This window comes from Sus scrofa, chromosome 4 (genome assembly GCF_000003025.6).
Source record: "Sus scrofa isolate TJ Tabasco breed Duroc chromosome 4, Sscrofa11.1, whole genome shotgun sequence".
In the NCBI taxonomy this organism is placed as follows: Eukaryota; Metazoa; Chordata; class Mammalia; order Artiodactyla; family Suidae; genus Sus; species Sus scrofa.
The window spans coordinates 74,374,040-74,394,125 of record NC_010446.5 but is presented as its reverse complement, the minus strand read 5'-3'; the positions used below and the strand labels follow the sequence as shown (position 1 = coordinate 74,394,125).

The following is a 20,086-nucleotide window of genomic DNA, read 5'->3' as shown; positions in this document are numbered from 1 at the left end:
AAGTTTTTCTTATCAAAATATAGTTGATTTACAGTGTGACAATTTCTGCTGTACAGCAAAGCAACCCAGTCATACATATATATACATCCCTTTCTCATATTATCTTCCATCATGGATGGGATATAATAAGAGATTGGATATAATTCCCTGTGCTGTATAGCAGGGTCTCATTGCTTATCCATTCTAAATGTCATAGTTTGCATCTACTCACCCCAAACTCCCTGTTGATCCCACTCCCTCCTCCTCCCCTTGTCTGGTTGACTTTTGAACTCTAGATAAAATTCTCCAGAATTCAGTGAGGTTTGTGCATATCCAAGCTCACAGATGGGTTTAACCTGTTGTATGCCAAAGCAGGATTCCTGTGAGAGCAAAGCTTCTGCTAAGTCAGCATTTTATACGGAGCATCGCTCCTAGTCAGACAGGAGCCCACCCAGACCAAGGAGATGGAAAATTAACCCTACTTCTCAAAGACTGGAATATCACCTTTAGTTTGCTGTACTTTGATTCTCCAGAAACATCAGCCTCAAACATTTTTACCTAAAGTGTCATTTCAAAAAAGTCAAGATTGACTCTAACAGAGGCAACATTTGATTGAAGATACAGAGAAGTTTTTCTTTGTTTTGGAAATAAGCATACTTGCTCATACATCACATGTAATGACAGAGCACAGTGCTAATGCTCAATTTGAGGGATCCATTTCCCTTATTATGTGACTTTAGAAAATAACATCTTGGAGTTCCCGTCGTGGCGCAGTGGTTAACGAATCCGATTAGGAACCATGAGGTTGCCGGTTGGATCCCTGGCCTTGCTCAGTGGGTTAAGGATCCAGCGTTGCTGTGAGCTGTGGGGTAGGTCACTGACGAGGCTCAGATCCCGCGTTGCTGTGGCGCAGGCCTAGGCCGGCGGCTACAGCTCCGATTCGACCTCTAGCCTGGAAAACTCCATATGCCGCAGGAGTGGCCCAAGAAATGGCAAAAAGACAAAAAGAAAAAAATAAAGAAAATACCCACTCAGGGTAGGATAAGTTATTTCAGTAGAAGTTGTGGATAGTGGGATAGGGAGAAGAAATAAGTCTTCCAAAATCAATTATTTTTTATATTCACATCCAAAAGTCACCCTAAAAATAATGTCTCCGGGTCTGGTGGTTGTGCTTTACCTACTTTAGTAAATCACTAACACTTGTTCATATCTTCAATCTAGTCTCTCTGACTAACATCTGAGGGCCAGCTAATAGCAGCTAATCAGCTGCTACGAAGTACATGTTGCCTGCGTGTGTAAGGCTTTGCAGATGAAATCAGCTACAGAACAACAACCTGAGCCAAACCACCCAGACTATAGGTTATGCCACCGCTTTGTCAGCTTTGGAATCAAGCCACTGACCAAGGTGACCACCACGTGAGCAGACCCAGGAGATGTGGTGAAAGGTAACTCTGGGCAGAGACAGCCTGCACCTGGCGAGCTGGTTGGGTGCTGGGACCAGAGAGCCCCCATGCAATGACCTCCAGCTTCTAGCAGGCTTTTCCTGTCCTCCGTGTGCCAAGAGAATGATTTCCCATGTGCACCATGATGGGAAAATAATGGATAATGCTATCATCAAATGCATAAGTATTCGAGTGAAAAGTTATCTAACATCTGGACCAACTTTTCAACCATTAGGTTTGTTTTCTAGCAACAGCAAGTTTCCACAGCATTGAGTCTACCAGTTGTGTGTGTGTGTGTGTGTGTGTGAATGAGTGTGTGATATAAACATAAAATTTACCATCCTAGCCATTTTTAAGTTCAGGGGTATTAAGTACATTCACCTTGTGGTGCAGCTAATCTCCAGAACTCTTTTCAGGTGGCCAATCTGAAAATCGGCCCCTTAAGCAACAATTTCTCACCTCCCCACCCCCAAGTCCCTGCAGCCACTGTTCTGTTTTCTGCCGCTACGAATGTGACCACTCTGAGTACTGCCCATAAGTGGCAACATGCAGTATCTGTCCCTTTGTGACTGGCTTATTCACTTAGCATAATGTCCTCAAGATTCACATGTGTGGTAGCAGGTGTCAGAGTTTCCTTGTTTTTCAAAACAGAGTGTCTACCATATTGTGCTTAACCCATTGAGAGTTTGAGGATGTTTTATCTTTGATACAAACTTAGTTGACCTTCTGGAGCAAGATCGGAGCATCTAGAAGTCACTCATTATGATCGATTTCCATGTACTATGCCTCTTAAGTAAATGCACCTGCTTCTAATATAGCCACAATATTTGATCTTTTTTTGCCTGAAGGTTATGTAATAAAAATGGGGCCAAAAGTATTATAACTTTAGGAATTCCCGTCGTGGCGCAGTGGTTAACGAATCCGACTAGGAACCATGAGGTTGTGGGGTTCGATCCCTGGCCTTGCTCAGTGGGTTAAGAATCTGGCATTGCCGTGAGCTGTGGTGTAGGTTGCAGATGCAGCTCAGATCCCGCGTTGCTGTGGCTTTGGCGTAGACCGGTGGCTACAGCTCCGATTAGACCCCTAGCCTGGGAACCTCCATATGCCGTGGGAGCAGCCCTAGAAAATGCAAAAAGACCAAAAAAAAAAAAGTATTAGAACTTTAGTCTGGGCCCACGCATTTGAGTGTGATGTTGAATAGAATACCTTCGATGATTCATTACAGGATTGCGTTTGTGAGGGCTCCTGCTTGCCATGGACTCATCAGCCATGTCACCAACCCTCGGGAGGACCTAAGGAGCAGGACGGAAGGGCTGCCTGATCTGCAAGAAGAGGAACTCAGGTGGCACCTGGCCCTCCCCCTTCTACCTCCCTCAGCTCTGGGCTCAGCCTCCTCTCCATGCAGGCCGGCCTTCTCAATGGGCGGAAAGCAGAGCGGCTTCAGCCCCTGACTGGCCTCAGCAGCCCTCCAGGAGCACCGATGCCCCAGAGCCCACTTCAGATGTGACCACGAGGACGCAGCTCTTCCAAGACACCACGATCAAGGTCAGCTAAAGGGACCCAGAACTGCAGGGCCGGGAGTCCCCACAACACCTGCCGTCCTGCCGTCACGGGCTGTCTTTGCTGAGGGGCAGTGACTGTCGTATTTCTTTTTTGCAGATAGGGGTTTACTGCCCTCATCCAAGCCCCGCTTCCCCATGTCCTCAGCCTGAACGTGGCTCAGCAGAACCCTCTGTGTGCAGGCTCATCCTCTTCAGATGCCCCTGGTGCTACAGCTCTACGTCGTCCCCCCCACCTCCCCCGCCCCATGCCTCTGTCCCACCCCTGCTGCCCAAGTGCTCGGGCGGAAGAGAGCAGTTTTTTTCTTTTTTTTTTGGTGGCACCTGCAGCACATGGAAGTTCCCTGGCCAGAGATCAAACCCGCAGCGCAGCAGTAACCCAAGCCACAGCAGTGACAACACTAGATCCTTAACCTGCTGAGCCACCTGGGAACTCCATTCCCTTAACTACTTGCCCTGAACCCAGCAGGTGTTCCTCAGACCAGTTCTTTCCCCGGGGGAATCCCTATGCCATGGAATCAGTGGCTAGTCCTACTGATGGAGCTTTTGGTTTCCCCACATCCTCAGTGTGTGCTGCTGGTCCTTAGTGACCTGGCCTCCTGGGACTCCAGACTCTCCCAAAGCAAGAGCCTATCCTCAGCATGGGCCCCAACTCTGAGAGGAGAAGATGCCCATCCACAACCAACCATGCCTTCCCCTCACGTCAGCAGCAGAAGGTCTTTGGGGCTTTGCATTGGGGCCTGAGGGCTCCGACCATTCCTTGACCATGTGTTATTTAACTTCATTTAGTCTCAGTTTCCTCATTTGTAAAAAGAAATGATTAAAGTACAGGCCTCAGAGTTCCCACTGTGGCACAGTAGGTTAAGGATCCGGCATTGCTGCAGCTGTGGCATAGGTGGAAGCTGCAGCTCAGTTCTGATCCCTGATCAAGGATCTTCCATACACCATGGGTGCAGCCAAAAAAAGAAAAAATGTGTGTGTGTGTGTGTGTGTGTGTGTGTGTGTGTGTGTGTAACCACCTCACAGGGTGGTTGTGAGGGTTAAATGAGACAATCTGCGAAAGCCCTTAGCACCACATTGAATACATAACAAGCATGCAGTAAGTTTATTATTAGTAGTAGTAGTCTCAGTTAAAAATATTAGATGGGAGTTCCCACTGTGGCTCAGTGGGTTAAGAACCCAACTAGTATCCATGAGGATGTGGGTTTGGTCCCTGGCCTCCTGCAGTGGGTTAAGGATCTAGTATTGCTATGAGCTGCGGTGTAGGTCACAGATGGGGCTCGTATCTGGCATTGCCGTGGCGTAGGCTGGCAGCCTGGCTCAAATTAGACCCCTAGCCTGAGAACTTCCATGTGCTGCAGGTGTGGCTCTAAAAAGACAAAAAATATATATATATACGTATATATTCTATGGAATGAGGTACTTGAGATTTAGTCTGATTTAATCAATTTTGAAACTCTCAACAGAATTCCTGTCACTGCCATCCCCGGAGGTCATTAGCTGCAGAAACTGCGAGGTGACTTACATGTCTTTTTCTCCTGAGAACATGGGCCAGGGGATAGAGGTCATAAAATCTCTAAAATTTTCCCTGTGCTACGACTTGAAGAAGACATGTTTCGGGAGATGGGCCTCCGTGCCCTATGTGATGTGTGATCCTCGCAGGGCTGCGGGTTGGCCTCTGACTGCGCATGTGCCTGCACCCTCCAGCCTGGCAGTCAACCCGTGAGTTCCCTCCAGATTTTCTTTGCTGGCAGTGGCATGTTTTCAGGTCTGGTGGGGAGGCAGAGCCATGCCCTGAGGTCAATAGTGACTTGCAAGCCTATGTTTACTTTGACTTAGGTTTTATTGGAACCCTGTAACCTTGGGCTGAGAGGACAGTTCTCAAATGTATTTTTTCTGAAGGGCAAAGTCAAGAGGTTCCCGTCCCCTGTTTTCTGCAGGAATTGAGATAAGGGACCTTTGGGAAAATGGTTGAAGCTGCTGCTCTTCGGGTTCTGAGACTTCTGACTTGCAGACTTTTCACGGGGAGATATGGGTTCACACTGGCCAGCTCTGCCTCTCATGGGGGACCCTTCCCGTGAGAGGGGGAAGCTAGACTCTGCCACTCGGGATGCTGAACCTTCTTCCTTTCTCTCAGCACCCTCTCTCTGCAGCTGATGCTCTTAATGCATTGCCAATTATGTGAATAATACAGAAAGTTCTCGTGTTTATCCCTAGAACATTCTGAAACCAAGAGCATTAAGCAAACCCCTGTAATAATAAACTTCTGTGAGGCTTACTTAGTGCTCTGCCTTGTTTTAAGCGCTCATTGACCCCACATACAGCTCAGCTTTATTGTCTCCTTTTTAAAGGTGAGGGAATTGAGGCACAGAAAGCTCAAGACTGTGAGCCAAGAGAGCAGAAGGACAGAGAAGTGGCTGCAGGCATCCTGGCTGCAGAATCCAGGCCCCTGGCACCTGTGGAAGGCAGCCTCTAAGGTGGCCCCAGCAATCCCTGCCTTCTATATCCCTGTCCTTGAGTGGGATTTGAAACATCTTTTTTCTTTTTTTTAATGGCTGCACCTGCAGCATACAGACGTTCCCAGCCTAGCAGTCAAATTGGAGCTGCAGCTGCCAGCTCACGCCACAGCTCACAGCAACGCTGGATCCTTAACCCACTGAGGGAGGCTGGGGACTGAACCCGAATCCTCATGGATACTAGTCGGGTTCTTTACCCACTGAGCCACAATGGGAACCCCAAAACTCTTTTTAATGGAAGTATAACTGATGTACAGTATTACATACATTATAGGTGTACAGCTTAGTGATGCAGTTTTAAAGGTTATATTTCATTTTATTTATTATAAAATATTGGCTATATTCCCTATATGGCCCAGTATATCCCTGTAGATTATTTATTTTACACATAATAGTTGGTACCTCCTAATCCCCTTCCCCTGTCATGCCCCTCCCCCTTTCCTCTCCCCACCGGTAGCTGCTAGTTTGTTCTCTACACCTATGAGTCTGTTGCCTTTTATAGTCACTAGTTTGTTTTATTTTTCAGATCCCACATTTAAGTGATATCATACAGTATTTATCTTTTTCTGTCTGACTTATTTCACTTAGCATAATACCCTCAAATTCAACCCATGTTGTTGCAAATGGCAAAATTTCATTCTTTTATGTGGCTGAGTAGTATTCCACTGTGTGTGTGTGTGTGTGTGTGTGTGTGTGTGTGAAATCTGTGGGTGGACACTTAGGTTACTTCTGTATCTTAGCAATTGTAAATAATGCTGCCATGAACATTAGGGTACCTGTATCTTGTTGAATTAGTGGTTGTTGTTTTTTTTTTTCAGATATAGACCCAGGAGTGGAATTGCTGGGTCATATGGTAGTTCTGTTTTTAGTTTTTGAAAAACCTCAGCACTGTTTTCCACAGTGGCTGTACAAATTTGCATTCCCGCTAACAGTGTATAAGTGTTCTCTTTTCTCCACATCCTTGCCAACACTTGTTATTTGTGGTCTTTTTGATGACAGCCCTTTTGACTAGTAGGATCTCATCGTGGTTTCATTTGCATTTCTCTGATGATTAGTGATATTGAAGCTCTTTCATGTGCCCCTTGGCCATCTGCACGTCTTCTGTGGAAAAATGTCTATTCAGGTCTTATGCCATTTTTTAATCAGGTTGTTTGGGTTTTTTGATGTTGAGTTATATAAGATATTTATACATTTTGGCTGTTAACTCATTATTGGTCATATCATTAACTAATATTTTTCTCCCATTCAGTAGGCTGTCTTTTCATTTTGTCAGTGGTTTCCTTGCTGTGCAAAAGTTTTTAAGTCTAATTAGGTCCCATTTGTTGGTTTTTGCTTTCATTTCCTTTGCTTTAGGAGACAGGTTCAAAACAATATTGCTAGGATTTATGATTTATGAAGCTTTGGCTATGATTTCTTCCAGGAGTTTTATGGCTTCTGGTCTTGCATTAGGCCTTTAATCCATTTTAAGTTTATTTTTGTATATAATGTGAGAAAATGTTCCAATTTCATTCTTTTATACATACTATCCAGTTTTCCCAGCACTGCTCAGTGATGAGATCTGCTTTTCTTGTTGTATATTCTTGCCTCCTTTGTCGTAGATTGATTGACTGTTAAGTGTGTGGTCCATTTCTGGGCTTTCTATCCTGTTCCACTGATCTATCAGCCTGTTTTCTGTGCCACAGAGACAGAAAGTAGTTTTGAGTAGTTTTGTAGGATAGTCTGAGGTCGGGGAATGTGTTTCCTCCAGCTCTGTTCTTTCTCAAGATGGTTTTAGCTATTCAGAGTCCCTTGTGTTTCTTTACAGATTTTAAAATTATTTATTCTAGTTCAGTGTAAAAGGCCTTCGGTATTCTGATAGGGGTTGCACTGAACCTGTAGATTGTCTTGGGCTGTGTAGTCATTTCAGGAAGCCGAAAATGTTGACTTGCCTCTGACAAAGAGAGCACAGCAGAAGCAATGGGATATTGCTTCAGTGTTAGGTTATAAAAAGATTGCAGGGAGAGTTCCCTGGTGGCCTCATAGTTAAGGATCCAATATTGTCACTGCTGTGGCGCAGGTTTGATCCCTGACCTTGGAACTTCTGTGTGAAAAAAGACTGTGGAGCCCCTCTGGGGTGTTCCCTTTTTCTGGCTCTCGGATGCCTCACCCTGAGGAGGGCAGCTGCCATGGTGTGAAGGAGCCCCATGGAGAAGCCCACACAAGTCCACCTGAGAGCACTTTTCTGAGGTCTGCCAGCAACTGCACTTGTGAGCCTGGAATCAGAGATTCCTCAGCCCTACTCAGGCTTGAGAGGATGGCAGCCTCGGGAAGACCTTGAGCAATAGGCACCCAGCAAACAGGTTTGGACTCCTGGCCCCTGAAACCGTGAGTCCATGTTCCTTGTTTCAAGCTACTAAGTTTAGGGTGTGATGGGTTACATAGCAACAAACAACTATTAAACCAAGCTGCTGGGTATTTGGTTTGTTTAAAACCCAATATGTTATTACATTAAGAAGTTGATTTTTTTTTAAGAAGTAGTTTTATTTTGTGGGTTTTGTTTTTGTTTTTTGGGTTTTTTTGTTTGTTTGTTGTTGTTTTTTTTGTTTTTTTTTTTTTTGTCATATTCGTAGCATGTAGAATTTCCTGGGCCAGGGATCAAACTCATGCCACAGCAGTGATAACACCAGGCCCTTAAGTGCTAGGCTACCAGGGAACTCTGAGAAGTTGATTTCTTCATAAGGCCTGTATTAGTGAGGGCACTTAGCTATTTGTGATGCTTGTGTTGACTGCTTGGTCCAAGCACATTCCTTATTCACATTCAAGCAGAATTATTTTTACAATAATTTCATGATGAGGATTTGAAACTTATCCGGAAGTTCCTGACATGGCTTGGTGGTAATGAACCAGACTGGTATCTGTGAGAATGCAGGTTCAATCCCTGGCCTTGCTCAGTGGGTTAAGGATCCGGCATTGCCGTGAGCTGTGGTGTAGGTCCCAGACGCAGCTCGGATCTGGCATTGCTGTGGCTGTGGTGTAGGCTGGTGGCTACAGCTCTGATTAGACCCCTAGCCTGGGAACCTCCATAGGCCACAGGTATGGCCCTAAAAAAAAAAAGACATGCACACGAAATAAACTGATCAAAGACTTTCTAAAATTCTAAATTTTATCAGTGCTCCCTGTGATCTGTCTCCTCTTTCAAAGACATTCATTTGTCATGAACACCTCACAGGGTTTACCTGAATGATTCTTGTTTGAGGAGGAGCAGTTGTGCCCGTAGCAGGGCGGGGAGCCCTGACATACCACCTGCAGGGAAATCCAGGCTTCCTCCCTCCCTGCTCCTTTCAGTGTCATTCTCTTCACTCTCTTTTTTTTTTCTCCTTTCTTCCTTTCCTCTTCATCTGTGTGTGAGTGTGTCTGTGATTGTGTACAGAAAATCCACGTATAGTCTTCTCATCTGGCACTGATGGACATAACTCTGACTGGAAACTTTTTTCCTAGTTTCCCACAAAATTATCAAATCATTTTCATCTGGGTTCAGCAATATCTTTTGTTATTTTTCAGTTTAGCTTAGAGATACTGAGCAACTACAACATGACCTGTCCATCCACCATGTACATTCTATGAATATATTTGAACATAAGGACCTCTTCAATATAGTCCTCCATAAAAACAGAAGCCAAGGATGTATTTAATCTGAGTCAACACCCTGTATTCCTCAAGGCTTTGCCCCACAATCATGAGAGGGTCCCTTAGAACCCTTCTTTGAGGGCCATCACAGTTTGGGACATTCAGGAAGGTCCATATCACTTAGTAATTTGAGATTTTGCCCCCTGATACATGTGTACAGGAGTGAGGCACTTACCTGGACAGTAGACACCTGGCCATTATCCCAGCATCTTAGCTTAGTCCTTTATGGCAGGCATATTTTCTGGAGGAACTGTATGTTACAGTGGTATTTACATATTTAGGTGATCTAAAAAATACACCTCTAAGTGCCAGGGGGTAACTGTTGTTTTGTTTCTTCTCAGAATTCCTTGGCTTGCATCATTTTTAGTTTGCCTTCTAGTTTATAGAGATTTCATTATGTAAAAATACTTTTTCCCTGCCCTTATTTTATATGACTGCAAAACATTACCTAATTGCATGTGTGTGGGTATGTGTGGGTGTGTGTGTGTTAACCATGCCATGTTTGGGCAAGAGTTGGGTTTTCTACTCTACTGTTCAGCCTTGCCACTGCCCTTAAATGACTTTGGAGTCAAAGGCTACCTGATTTACCAAAGATACAGCAATGTTTACATCATTTCACCAGAGGTAACCAAGGTGAATACTTTGCAAACAACTATTGACTGCAGGTTTCCTGCCAAAATTTCAAACACCATGAGACAGCACTGGAAGAGAGTCAATGCAAGTTTTTAGTTTGGAGCACTGGGCCCCCAAGGCTGCTTTGCAGGACTTATATGGCACATGAAGCTTGCTAAGGGCAAGAGAGTTTTGATGAATCAAGCAGAAAAACAACCCTTGGTGTTTTGTGAGCGAGCAGTCAGATGGTAGAGGCAGCCATCATTTTCTCGGAACAGGGCCAGCGCAAAAGCGCATTTGCCTCCAGGCCTGACCGTGGAACTGTGGGAAGACATCCTCACGCTCCTGAAACAGTATCATCCACCCGCCACTTAAGATGCTCTAACACAGGATGGAGTCTGTTCTTTCTGCAAGAAGAGGTCACTTGTTAACTACCACCCCCCAAAATACCGGGTTATTTTCAATCTACCCTTAGGTATGTGTGGTGTTGGGATTAGATCCATCTTCTGACATGATTGGACTAGACCCCAAACGTCTTAGGGGCAGGAACTGGCTCTGTTCATTTCTGTAAATCCTCATTCCCAGTGCGATGGGTGGCACAACCTGACCCCAGCAGCCCTTAAGTCTTTTTTTTTTTTTAATTGAAATATAGTTGATTTACCATGTCTCATTCTTTTTTTTTTTCTATAAATCTGTTTTGTTTATTTATTTATTTATTTATTTTTGCTATTTATTTGGGCCGCTTCTGCGGCATATGGAGGGTCCCAGGCTAGGGGTCGAATCGGAGCTGTAGCCACCGGCCTACGCCAAAGCCACAGCAACGCGGGATCCGAGCCGCGTCTGCAACCTACACCACAGCTCACGGCAACACCGGATCGTTAACCCACTGAGCAAGGGCAGGGACCGAACCCGCAACCTCATGGTTCCTAGTCGGATTCGTTAACCACTGTGCCACGACAGGAACTCCACCATGTCTCATTCTTGAGGGCCAGGAGACCTCCTGAACTACACATGCACACAGTTTCCTCAGGGGACAGAGAAGGGAGGGGAATGTCAGACCCCCCATCCTGTCAACTTCCCAGAGATTCTTGTGCCAGAATCCATCTTGGCTATAAGATGCAGATGCGCACACAGGGGAGGCCCTGAGTCAGGCCCAATATGGACTCAAGGCCAGACAAAGTGGGACAATTGACCAGAGGGCACCGGAAGGACAGCCCCATACACATGACTTAAAGCACCCCCAAAGCATGGGCACCCTCTTTCTCTTTCTCTGTCTGTCTCTCCCCTGCCCCCTCCAAGCCTTTCCCTCCATGTATTTTCTCTGGCTCTCCAACTCTTTGCCAAAGTTTTTCTCCAAAGGGACTTGGACTGGGGACCCCCATCAACCCTGCCGACCGTTGTGGTCTAGGGATTAGGGTTCAGCGCTCTCACAGCCACCGGAGAACAAGCTAACCCACCCTGCATCTGCCTCAGCTGCAGAAGCAGCTGGGCGCAACTTAGGAGAGCAAAGCTGAGACCTGGGAAGCAAAGCCTCAGATCAGCTGCTTGAGAAGCGCTTCCAGGCTTTGGAAGAGCAGAGCTCTGCCGTGGACTCTCAGGAGTGAGTGAACACGTGGAATGTAAAATACAAAATCTTTATGAAAGTAAATATCAAGGAAGGTCACAAGGGAAGAAGTAAACAAAGAGAGACCTATAAAGACAGTGAGGTGATGTCCGTGTTAGAAAAGGCTGGACGGCCAGCGTTTCAGTGACTTAAGACTGTGCAGGTGTTCTTCTCACTGATGCAACATGCAGGTGGATTTTCTCCATCACATGCTTATCTCTAATATACCATCTGAAGTCACCACGGCACAGGGAAAGGGCAGTCTCGGATCTTGAGGAAGGTTTTTAAGCCAAATTGGGAGTCCCCTCCAGTGCTGTGGTCTCATCCAGTTAGCCAGAACCCGGCCACGCAGCCCCAACCCCGCTGCAAGGGGAGCAGGACTTGACAGGAAGAGGATGAGGAAACAGAATGTGAAGAGCCCCGGGCATTGTCTCTGCACCAATCTGCCTTGTAACCACCTCGGAACCATCCCTTCTTCTCACCGCCCCCGCTTCCTGAGGGATCCCCCCGACAGTGCCATCAGTCAGAGGTGCCCAACCTTGACCTGGAGACCCAAGCTGAGGAAGCAGGGCGGGGAGGGGCAGGATAAGTGCGAGAAAACACTCCCATTCGGCGTGGGCAAGAGTGAGACACACAGCAGTCACTGCTTTGGGAACATCCTGAAAGTCCCCAGGGAGATGCCCTGAAGACTGTCCAGCTTGGGGGGAGGGGCTGCTTGCCTCCTGGGTGGCACTGTCTGTGAGGGCAGCCTACAGTTCTCTGCTCTCCAGGTCCAAAGTGACCCTTGGGAAGTGTGCCCTCCAGGGGGCTGCACAGCCCTCTGGCCAGCTTCCTGCTCATGACCTTGGAAATGGTATAAAAGTGCCCTTCATGGAGCCTGTGTGTGGTGGCACTGGCATTTAGGGCCCAGAAGGGAAAAGTAAAATTCACAGGAATGAGAATGGAGGCTCCTTAGTCACCCCCAGCTGTATACACACACACACACACACACACACACACACACACACACACGCAAGGGACGGTGAGGCTAACCCAGGGCCCTGCCCCTGTCCCCCCCAGCTCTGTGCACCTGCTGAGAGGCAGCCCTGGGGCCTCTAACTGTCTTCTTGCTTCCTCTCCTCCCTCTGCTGACCCAGGCTGAACTGCATCTTCCCAAAATTCATGGTTGAACCCCTAGTACCTCAGAATGTGACTGTATTTGGAAATAGAGACTTTAAAGAGTAATTAAGGGTGAACAAGGTCATGGTGGCGGCGGGGGACCTAATCCAGTGTGACTGGCTCCTTGGAAGAAGAGGACGGGACCCCAGGGGGGAAAGGTCACGTGACATCTCGGGGAGGAGAAGGGCCTGAGAAGCCCGCCGTCACCCCATAATCTGAGACGGCCAGCCCCCAGGCCCGTGTATTTTGCTATGGCAGCTGGAGAAAACCGGCTGCCCTTTTCCTCAGACTCTCCTTTACCTGCCAGGCGCCTTGTCCCTCCACCTCCCACCACCAGCCATACAGCTAAACGGAAAGTAAACTGATGGACAGGCTTTGAGGAAACATGGAAATAAGCTTCTGCCTCTTGTTCTCCTCAGCTGCCAAACTGTGAGGCTCCATATCTTGGACATGCTGGCTCTACACCACCTCCTGCAGAGCAGCTCCTCTGGAAGTGCCTGGCGAGCTCTGTTGCCCATCCTCTTTTGAAACATCTGTTTTCAAGATGAATTAACACTATTTCCTGGTGAATTTAAAATAGTCATGCTGGAGTTCCTGTGGTGGTTCAATGGAAATGAATCTGACTAGTATCCCTGAGGATGCAGATTCGATCCCTGGCCTCGCTCAGTGGGTTAAGGCTCCGCTGTTGCAGTGAGCTCTAGGGTGGGTCGCAGACATGTCTCAGATCCCATGTTTCTGTGACTATGGTGTAGGCCAGTGGCTACAGTTCCAATTCGACCCCTAGCCTGGGAACCTCCATATGCCGTGGGTGTGGCCCTAAAAAGACAAAAAATAAAATAAAATAGTCATGCTGAAGCATCTCCCCCTCTTTTCTTCTGCATTGCACAATTATTTGACAGAATGACTCATGTGATGTTACGGATTAAATTAGCTTTTGTGCCTTTCTCTGGGAATTTTAGTTTCACTTATAAAATAGTTTCTCCAATAATATATGGTGTGTGTTCCAAACATTCGGTTCACAAGTGAATCTATGGGAACATACAACTTTTAAATTAGGCCTGTCTAAACATGGTTGAGTTGAAAGAAATCATAATTTTTTTTTTTTTTTTTTAGGGCCATATCTGTGGCATATGGAAGTTCCCAGGCTAGGGGTAGAATTGGAGCTGCAGCTGCTGGCCTTCACCAATGCCAGATCCAAGCTGTGTCTGCAATCTACACTGCAGCTCATGGCAATAACAGATCCTTAACCCACTGAGTGAGACCAGGGATCAAACCAGCAACCTCATGGATACTAGTCAGGTTCTTAACCTGCTGAGCCCCAGTGAAAACTCCTAAGACGTCATAAATCTTGACAGTGTTTCGCTGGCAATGGGCTTCTATTATTATGAGATAAGCAGCTTGACCTAATTATAACAAGAGCAGAAACCTAAGAGGTGACTGGTGTTAACTGCTTCGTCTTCCAGCCAGGAAAACCATGCTGTGGGTGGGTTGCCTCGCCCGGCCACAAGCAAAGGCCTGATGACACAGGCTGAACGTCTCTGAAACTGCCTGAATGACAAAATTGAGCATAAATATGTGGTATTCAATAAATTAATGCCAAACGGGAGGACAGAAAGTTCTGTTCATTCCCTGCCTGGCCTCTCTCCATACCCATCTCTGCTGTGGAGTGGCACCCCCCTCTCTCCTCAGCCCCTGCGGGAACCCCGCATGCTTTTCACAAAGAGTAAACCCGCCTTATCACGCAGCGGGGGCCTGAGCCCCGCCAGCTATGTCCTCAGTTCTGTGTGTAACTCTTTCCCAATATTTTAATAGGGGGGCGATCAATAGAGAAGCAAAAAGACTGCTCGCAAAGCAGCCAGGTAGGGCGTTTGCAACTTGTTGGCACCTGGACTCAGAAAAACAGCGACGCTGGAGCACACCGCCTCCGCACAAGTCCTCCCTCCCCTGGGCGCTGTTCCCAAACGTGTGTGCGCCTACTGTGCTTGTGGCGCCACTCGGTGAGGGCTCGAGCTGAATAAAATCGAACCACTCTCCCTGTAGGGCTGCTGCTCCCTGGAGTCATTCCAAGAAAGTGATGAGGCAAAGGGATTCACGGCCACATTTCTGAGAAACTGACTGCTGACTCAGCTTGATGGTCTGTCCTCCCGGGGCCACAAGGGGACCTCATCCCTGGGACAGCCCTTGTCATGTGAGCTCATGCTTCAAATTAATGACAGTCAGCTTGCATTTGCCCAAGTTGGGGAAAAGAGAGCCCAGATCTGGTCACACTTAACTATGTCTGTGACCTTGGGAGTGTCAGAGCCTCTAGGGATCTAGGTATAGCTTTGGCGATAGTGGGGAAGGGAAGCTGTACCCCTTCAGCCCCTCCTGGTTCCCTCCTCCCTGTCTCCTCTCCAGGGATTGGGAGAAACCAGACATAAAGCCCCAAAGTGGGCACTTATAAAGAGAGAATTTGAAAACTCTAACTAAATCGCTTTCAAACCATCTTTCTTTCTTTCTTTCTTTTGCCTTTTAGGGCCACACCATGGCATATGGAAGTTCCCAAGCTAGGGGTCAAACTGGAGCTACAGCTTCCAGCCTATACCACAGCCACAGCAAGGCAGATCCTTTAACCCACTGAGCTAGGCCAGGGATAGAATCCGTATCCTCATGGATACTGGTCAGGTTCTTCACCTGCTGAGCCACAACAGGAGCTCTAAAAGTATTGTTCTTTTAATCTGTGGCAAGTCTTTCTGAGCTAAGTGTTGCGTCTGTATTCTAATTAACTTTGCAACAGATTGGGCGACCTCACCGGACAGCGGCTCTTTGACAAATGAGTTGGGGAGCCCAGGCATTGGGTGTACATTTTTTTTTTTTCAGTAAAAATGAGGATTTTGTCAAAGTAGACTCATGTTAAAGTTTATGCTTTTTTAAAAATTTTTTTCAGGTTTGAGACTAGAGACGAAGAAATGGACTGTGTGAAGGCTAAGAAACCTAGTGCTTCTATTTTGGAGTTTGGGGTTCTTAATGTTACATGTATTTGCTGTGCAAACAGGTTTCTAGGACCAAGGCTGCCCTGTAACTTGCTGTGCAGCCTTCTTACATAATCATCTCTCCTTGACCAGATGTCAGCTTCTAACTCAAATGAGAGCTTAGACTAATCGCTTTGAATAGCCTTCAGGGCTCTACGAAGCATCTGTGCTGCTGTCTTGGTGTCACTTTCCGGGTTTGAACTTCTGCCTTGTTATCAACCAAGGTGGATGGAGAGGGGCTGGTGAGCATGGTGCTGGCATTTCATCATTTATTAATGAGAACGAGCCCTTAGACCCAGTCAGCTGGAAAATGTCTCCCGCTGATCCAAGAGGAACCATGTGAGCTTCCACAGTTCACAAGTCCAGGCTGGTGATGAGCTGGAGGAAGGCCTGGTTTAACACTGCCCTCTGTCCTAGATCAGGGTTAGAGTCCTTGCAAGGGGGTGGGTGAGGGGTGCTCAGCGTCCTGGCAGCCCTGGACCAGCTGAGCATGGCGGGTGCCGTGTCCTCACCCTCTGGCCAGGTGACCTCCAAACAGTGGAGATTTTAGGATAGAAAGAACATTGTGGATGTTGTTGACATGGCCTGTCTTCAGCGACTGAGTCAAGACAGTCTGTCACATGGATGTGCCACAGAGCGAAGAATGCTAGCTCTGGAGTAGAGACCCCACTGCTCTGACACCTGCCAGCACTGTCACCTTGGGTCAGAACTGACACTTTCTGGAATTCCCTTCCTCCCCTTGTTATGAGGTAAGAGTACCAAGCACCTCACAAGACTCTTATGAGGCTCCAATGCGATCACACATGTGAAGTGTTTGAGGCTGAACCTGGAACACAGTGACTCTGAAAAAAAATTAGCCATTAACATCTCTTTTCTAGGCCCGTTTGATCTTATAACAGGTTACTGTCTTTTTTTTTTTTTTTTTACCTTAGGCCCCTATTTTATATTAAGATCTCTTGGCTAAATGGGATGGTTTAGCCTTCAAAAAAGTTCTAAATGGGAGTTCCATGGTGGCTCAGTGGTTAACGAATCCGACTAGGAACCATGAGGTTTCGGATTCTATCCCTGGCCTTGTTCAGTGGGTTGGGGATCCAGCATTGCCGTGAGCTGTGGTGTAGGTTGCAGACGCAGCTCGGATCCCGTGTTGCTGTACCTGTGGCTGTGGCCAGCGGCTACAGCTCTGATTAGACCCCTAGCCTTGGAACCTCCATGTGCTATGGGAGCAGCCCTAGAAAAGGAAAAAAGACAAAAAGACCAAAAAAAAAAAAAGTTCTAAATGAAAGTTGTTTACAAGAAAGTTGCATCTGGTTATTGTTTTAGTGTAGTCCCCTCACCTGCTTATTTTTAAAAGTGAAAAAGAATGTCTCATCTACTAGGGCATTCTTTAAAAGTTAAGAAAAGTATAAAATGAAACAGCCTTTGGGATTGCTCTACAACAGGCCTTGGCAAACCCTCTCTGTAAAGGCCCAGAGAGTAAATGTTGTCGGCTTGGCAAACACCTGGTCTCTGTCACAACCACCCAGCTCTGCAACTGCATTGTAAGAGCAGCCCTAGACCAGTGCACAGAGCCAGATGTGCTGGGTCCTAGCACAACTTCACTTAACAGACGTGGAAATCTGAGCTTCATGTCCTTTCCATGTGTCATGAAATAGTATTCTTTTGATTATTTTACAACCAATTAAAAATGTAAAAACCATGCTTAGCATTCCCTCTACACAAAAGCAAGTAGACAACACCTTGGGCCCCCAGATCTATCGACTGCCAACCCCAACTTTACAAGAAGAAAGATGTGGAGAGGAGTTCCTGTTGTGGTGCAGAAGAAATGAATCCGACTGAGAACCATGAGGTTGTGGGTTCAATCCCTGGCCTTGCTCAGTGGGTTGAGGATCCAGTGTTGCCATGAGCTGTGGTGTAGATTGCAGACACACTCGGATCTGGCATTGCTGTGGCTCTGAGGTAGGCTGGCAGCAACAGCTCCCATTAGACCCCTAGCCTGGGAACCTCCATATGCCGCAGGTGCGGCCCTAAAAGGACAAAAGACCAAAAAAAAAAAAAAGAAGAAGAAGAAGAAGAAAGACGTGGAGAGATGTAGGATGTGCTCAGCAGGTGACAGGCACGCCTCATTGTATTGTGCTTTATTCTGCTTGGCAGATACTGCATTTTATTTTATATTTTTACAAATTAAAGATTTGTGCCAACCTTGCATCAGGCAAGTCTACTGGCCCCATTTTCCACCACCATTTGCTCACTTTGTATGTCTGTATCACATTTTTGTAATTCTTGCAATATTTCACACTTTTTCATTATTGTTATATTTGCTATGCTGCTATGTGACCCGTAGCCTTTGATGCTACTATTGTAACTGCTTTAGGGCGCCAAGAACCATGTCCATATAACACAGCAAACTTCACGTGTGTGTTCTGACTGCTGCACCTACTGCCAATCTCTTACCCTCTCCTCAGGCATCTATTTCCTGAGATGACACCTTGTTGAATTTGGACCCCACAATGGCCTCTAAGTGTTCAAGCAGAAGGAAGAACACCATGTCTCTCCCTTCATCATTTTTTTTTTGTCTTTTTTTGCCTTTTCTAGGGCCACTCCCATGGCACATGGAGGTTCCCAGGCTAGGGGTCGAATCGGAGCTACAGCTGCCAGCCTTACACCACAGCCACAGCAACGCCAGATCCAAGCCGCGTCTGTGACCTACACCATAGCTCACAGCAATGCCGGATCCTTAACCCACTGAGTAAGGCTAGGGATCGAACCCAAAACCTTATAGTTCCTAGTCGGATTCTTTAACCACTGTACCACAACAGGAACGCCAACATGTCTCTCCCTTCAAATCAAAACCTGGAGATGATGCAGCTTAGCAAGCAAGGCATGACCACGGTGAGACAGGCTGAGAGCTAGACTCTTCCACCAGTCAGCCAAGATATGGATGCAAAGGAAACATTCTTGAAGGAAACGGAAAATGCTAGTCCAGTGAACACAGGAATTGTGAGCGTGAAAGAGCCTTACTGCTGATATGGAGAAAGTGTTAGTGGTCTGGATGAAAGATCAAACCAGCTACAACATTCCCTTCAACCAAAGCCTAATCCAGAGCAAGACCCTAACACCTCAGTTCTATAAATGCTGAGAGAGGGGAGGAAGCTGCAGAAGAAAAGTTTGAAACCAGCAGAGCGTGGTTCATGAGGTTTAAGGAAAGATGCTGTCTCTGTAGCATCAAAATGCAAAGTGAAGCAGCAAGTGCTGATGTAGCGGCTGCAGGAAGTTATCCAGGAGAGGGACTAAAATATTCACGAAGACAGCCACACTCTGCAGCAGATTTTCACTGTAGATAAAACAGTCTTACAGTGGAAGAAGATACCATCCAGGGCTTTCCCAGCTAGAGGGGAGAAGTCACTGCCTGGCCTCAAAGCCTCAAAGGACAAGCTGACTCTCTTATTAGGGGCTAAAGCAGCTGGTGATTTCAAGTTGAAGCCAGTGCTAATTTACCATTTTGAAAATCCTAGAGCCCTTAAGAGTGATGCTAAATCTACTCTATCTGTGGTTTATAAATGGAACAACAGAGCCTGCTTACGACATAGTCTGCTGAATATTTTAAGCCCACTGCTGAGATGTACTACTCAGGAAAAAAGATTCCTTCCAAAATATTTCTGCTGGAGTTCCTGTCATGGCTCCGTGGAAATGAATCTGACTAGTATCCATGAGCATACAGGTTGGATCCCTGGCCTTGCTCAGTGGGTTAATGCTCCAATGTTGCCTTGAGGTATGATGGTCACAGATGCGGCTCGGATCTGGCGTTGCTGTGGCTGTGATATAGACCTGCACCTACACTCTGATTCAACCCCTAGCCTGCTTAGCCTGGGAACCTCCATGTGTTTGATGTGGGTACAGCCCTAAATATATATACATATGTGTGTGTGTGTATACATACGTCTGCTCATTGACCATGCACCTGGTCACCAGAGGGCTCTGATACAGATAGACAAGGAGATTACCGTTGCTTTCATGTCTGCTAACGCAACATCTATTCTGCAGCCCACGGATCAAGAAGTAATTTTGACTGTAAAGTCTTATTAATTAAGAAATATGTATTTTGGGAGTTCCTGTCATGGCTCAGTGGTAACAAAACTTCGATTCATGAGGACACAGATTTGATCCCTGGCTTCATTCAGTGGGTTAAGGGTCCAGCATTGCCATGAGCTGAGGTGTAGTTTGCAGAGGCAGCTCAGATATGGTATGGCTGTGGCTGTGGTGTAGTCCAGCAGCTGTAGCTGTGATTTGACCCCTACTCTGAGAACCTCGACATGCTGTAGACATGTCCAAAAAAAAAAAAAAAAAGAAGAATATTTATTTCATAAAACTATAGCTGCCATAGATAGTGATGCCTCTGCTGGATCTGGGCAAAGTAATTTGAAAATGCTCTGAAAAAGGATTCTTTATTCTCTATGCCATTAAGAACATTCATAATACATGGGAAGAGGTCAAAAATATCAATATTAACAGAAGTTTGGAAAAAGTTGATTCCAAACACTGA

General features: G+C 46.5%; 1 long non-coding RNA gene and 1 pseudogene across 1 annotated transcript; both read left to right on the top strand.

Moving 5' to 3' along the window:
- Positions 992-5,504, top strand: LOC102158065. Its single transcript, XR_002343313.1, has 3 exons — positions 992-1,424; positions 2,647-2,966; positions 4,447-5,504. It is a non-coding gene; the product is annotated as an uncharacterized LOC102158065 (long non-coding RNA).
- LOC110260460 lies at positions 18,361-19,375 on the top strand (annotated as a pseudogene).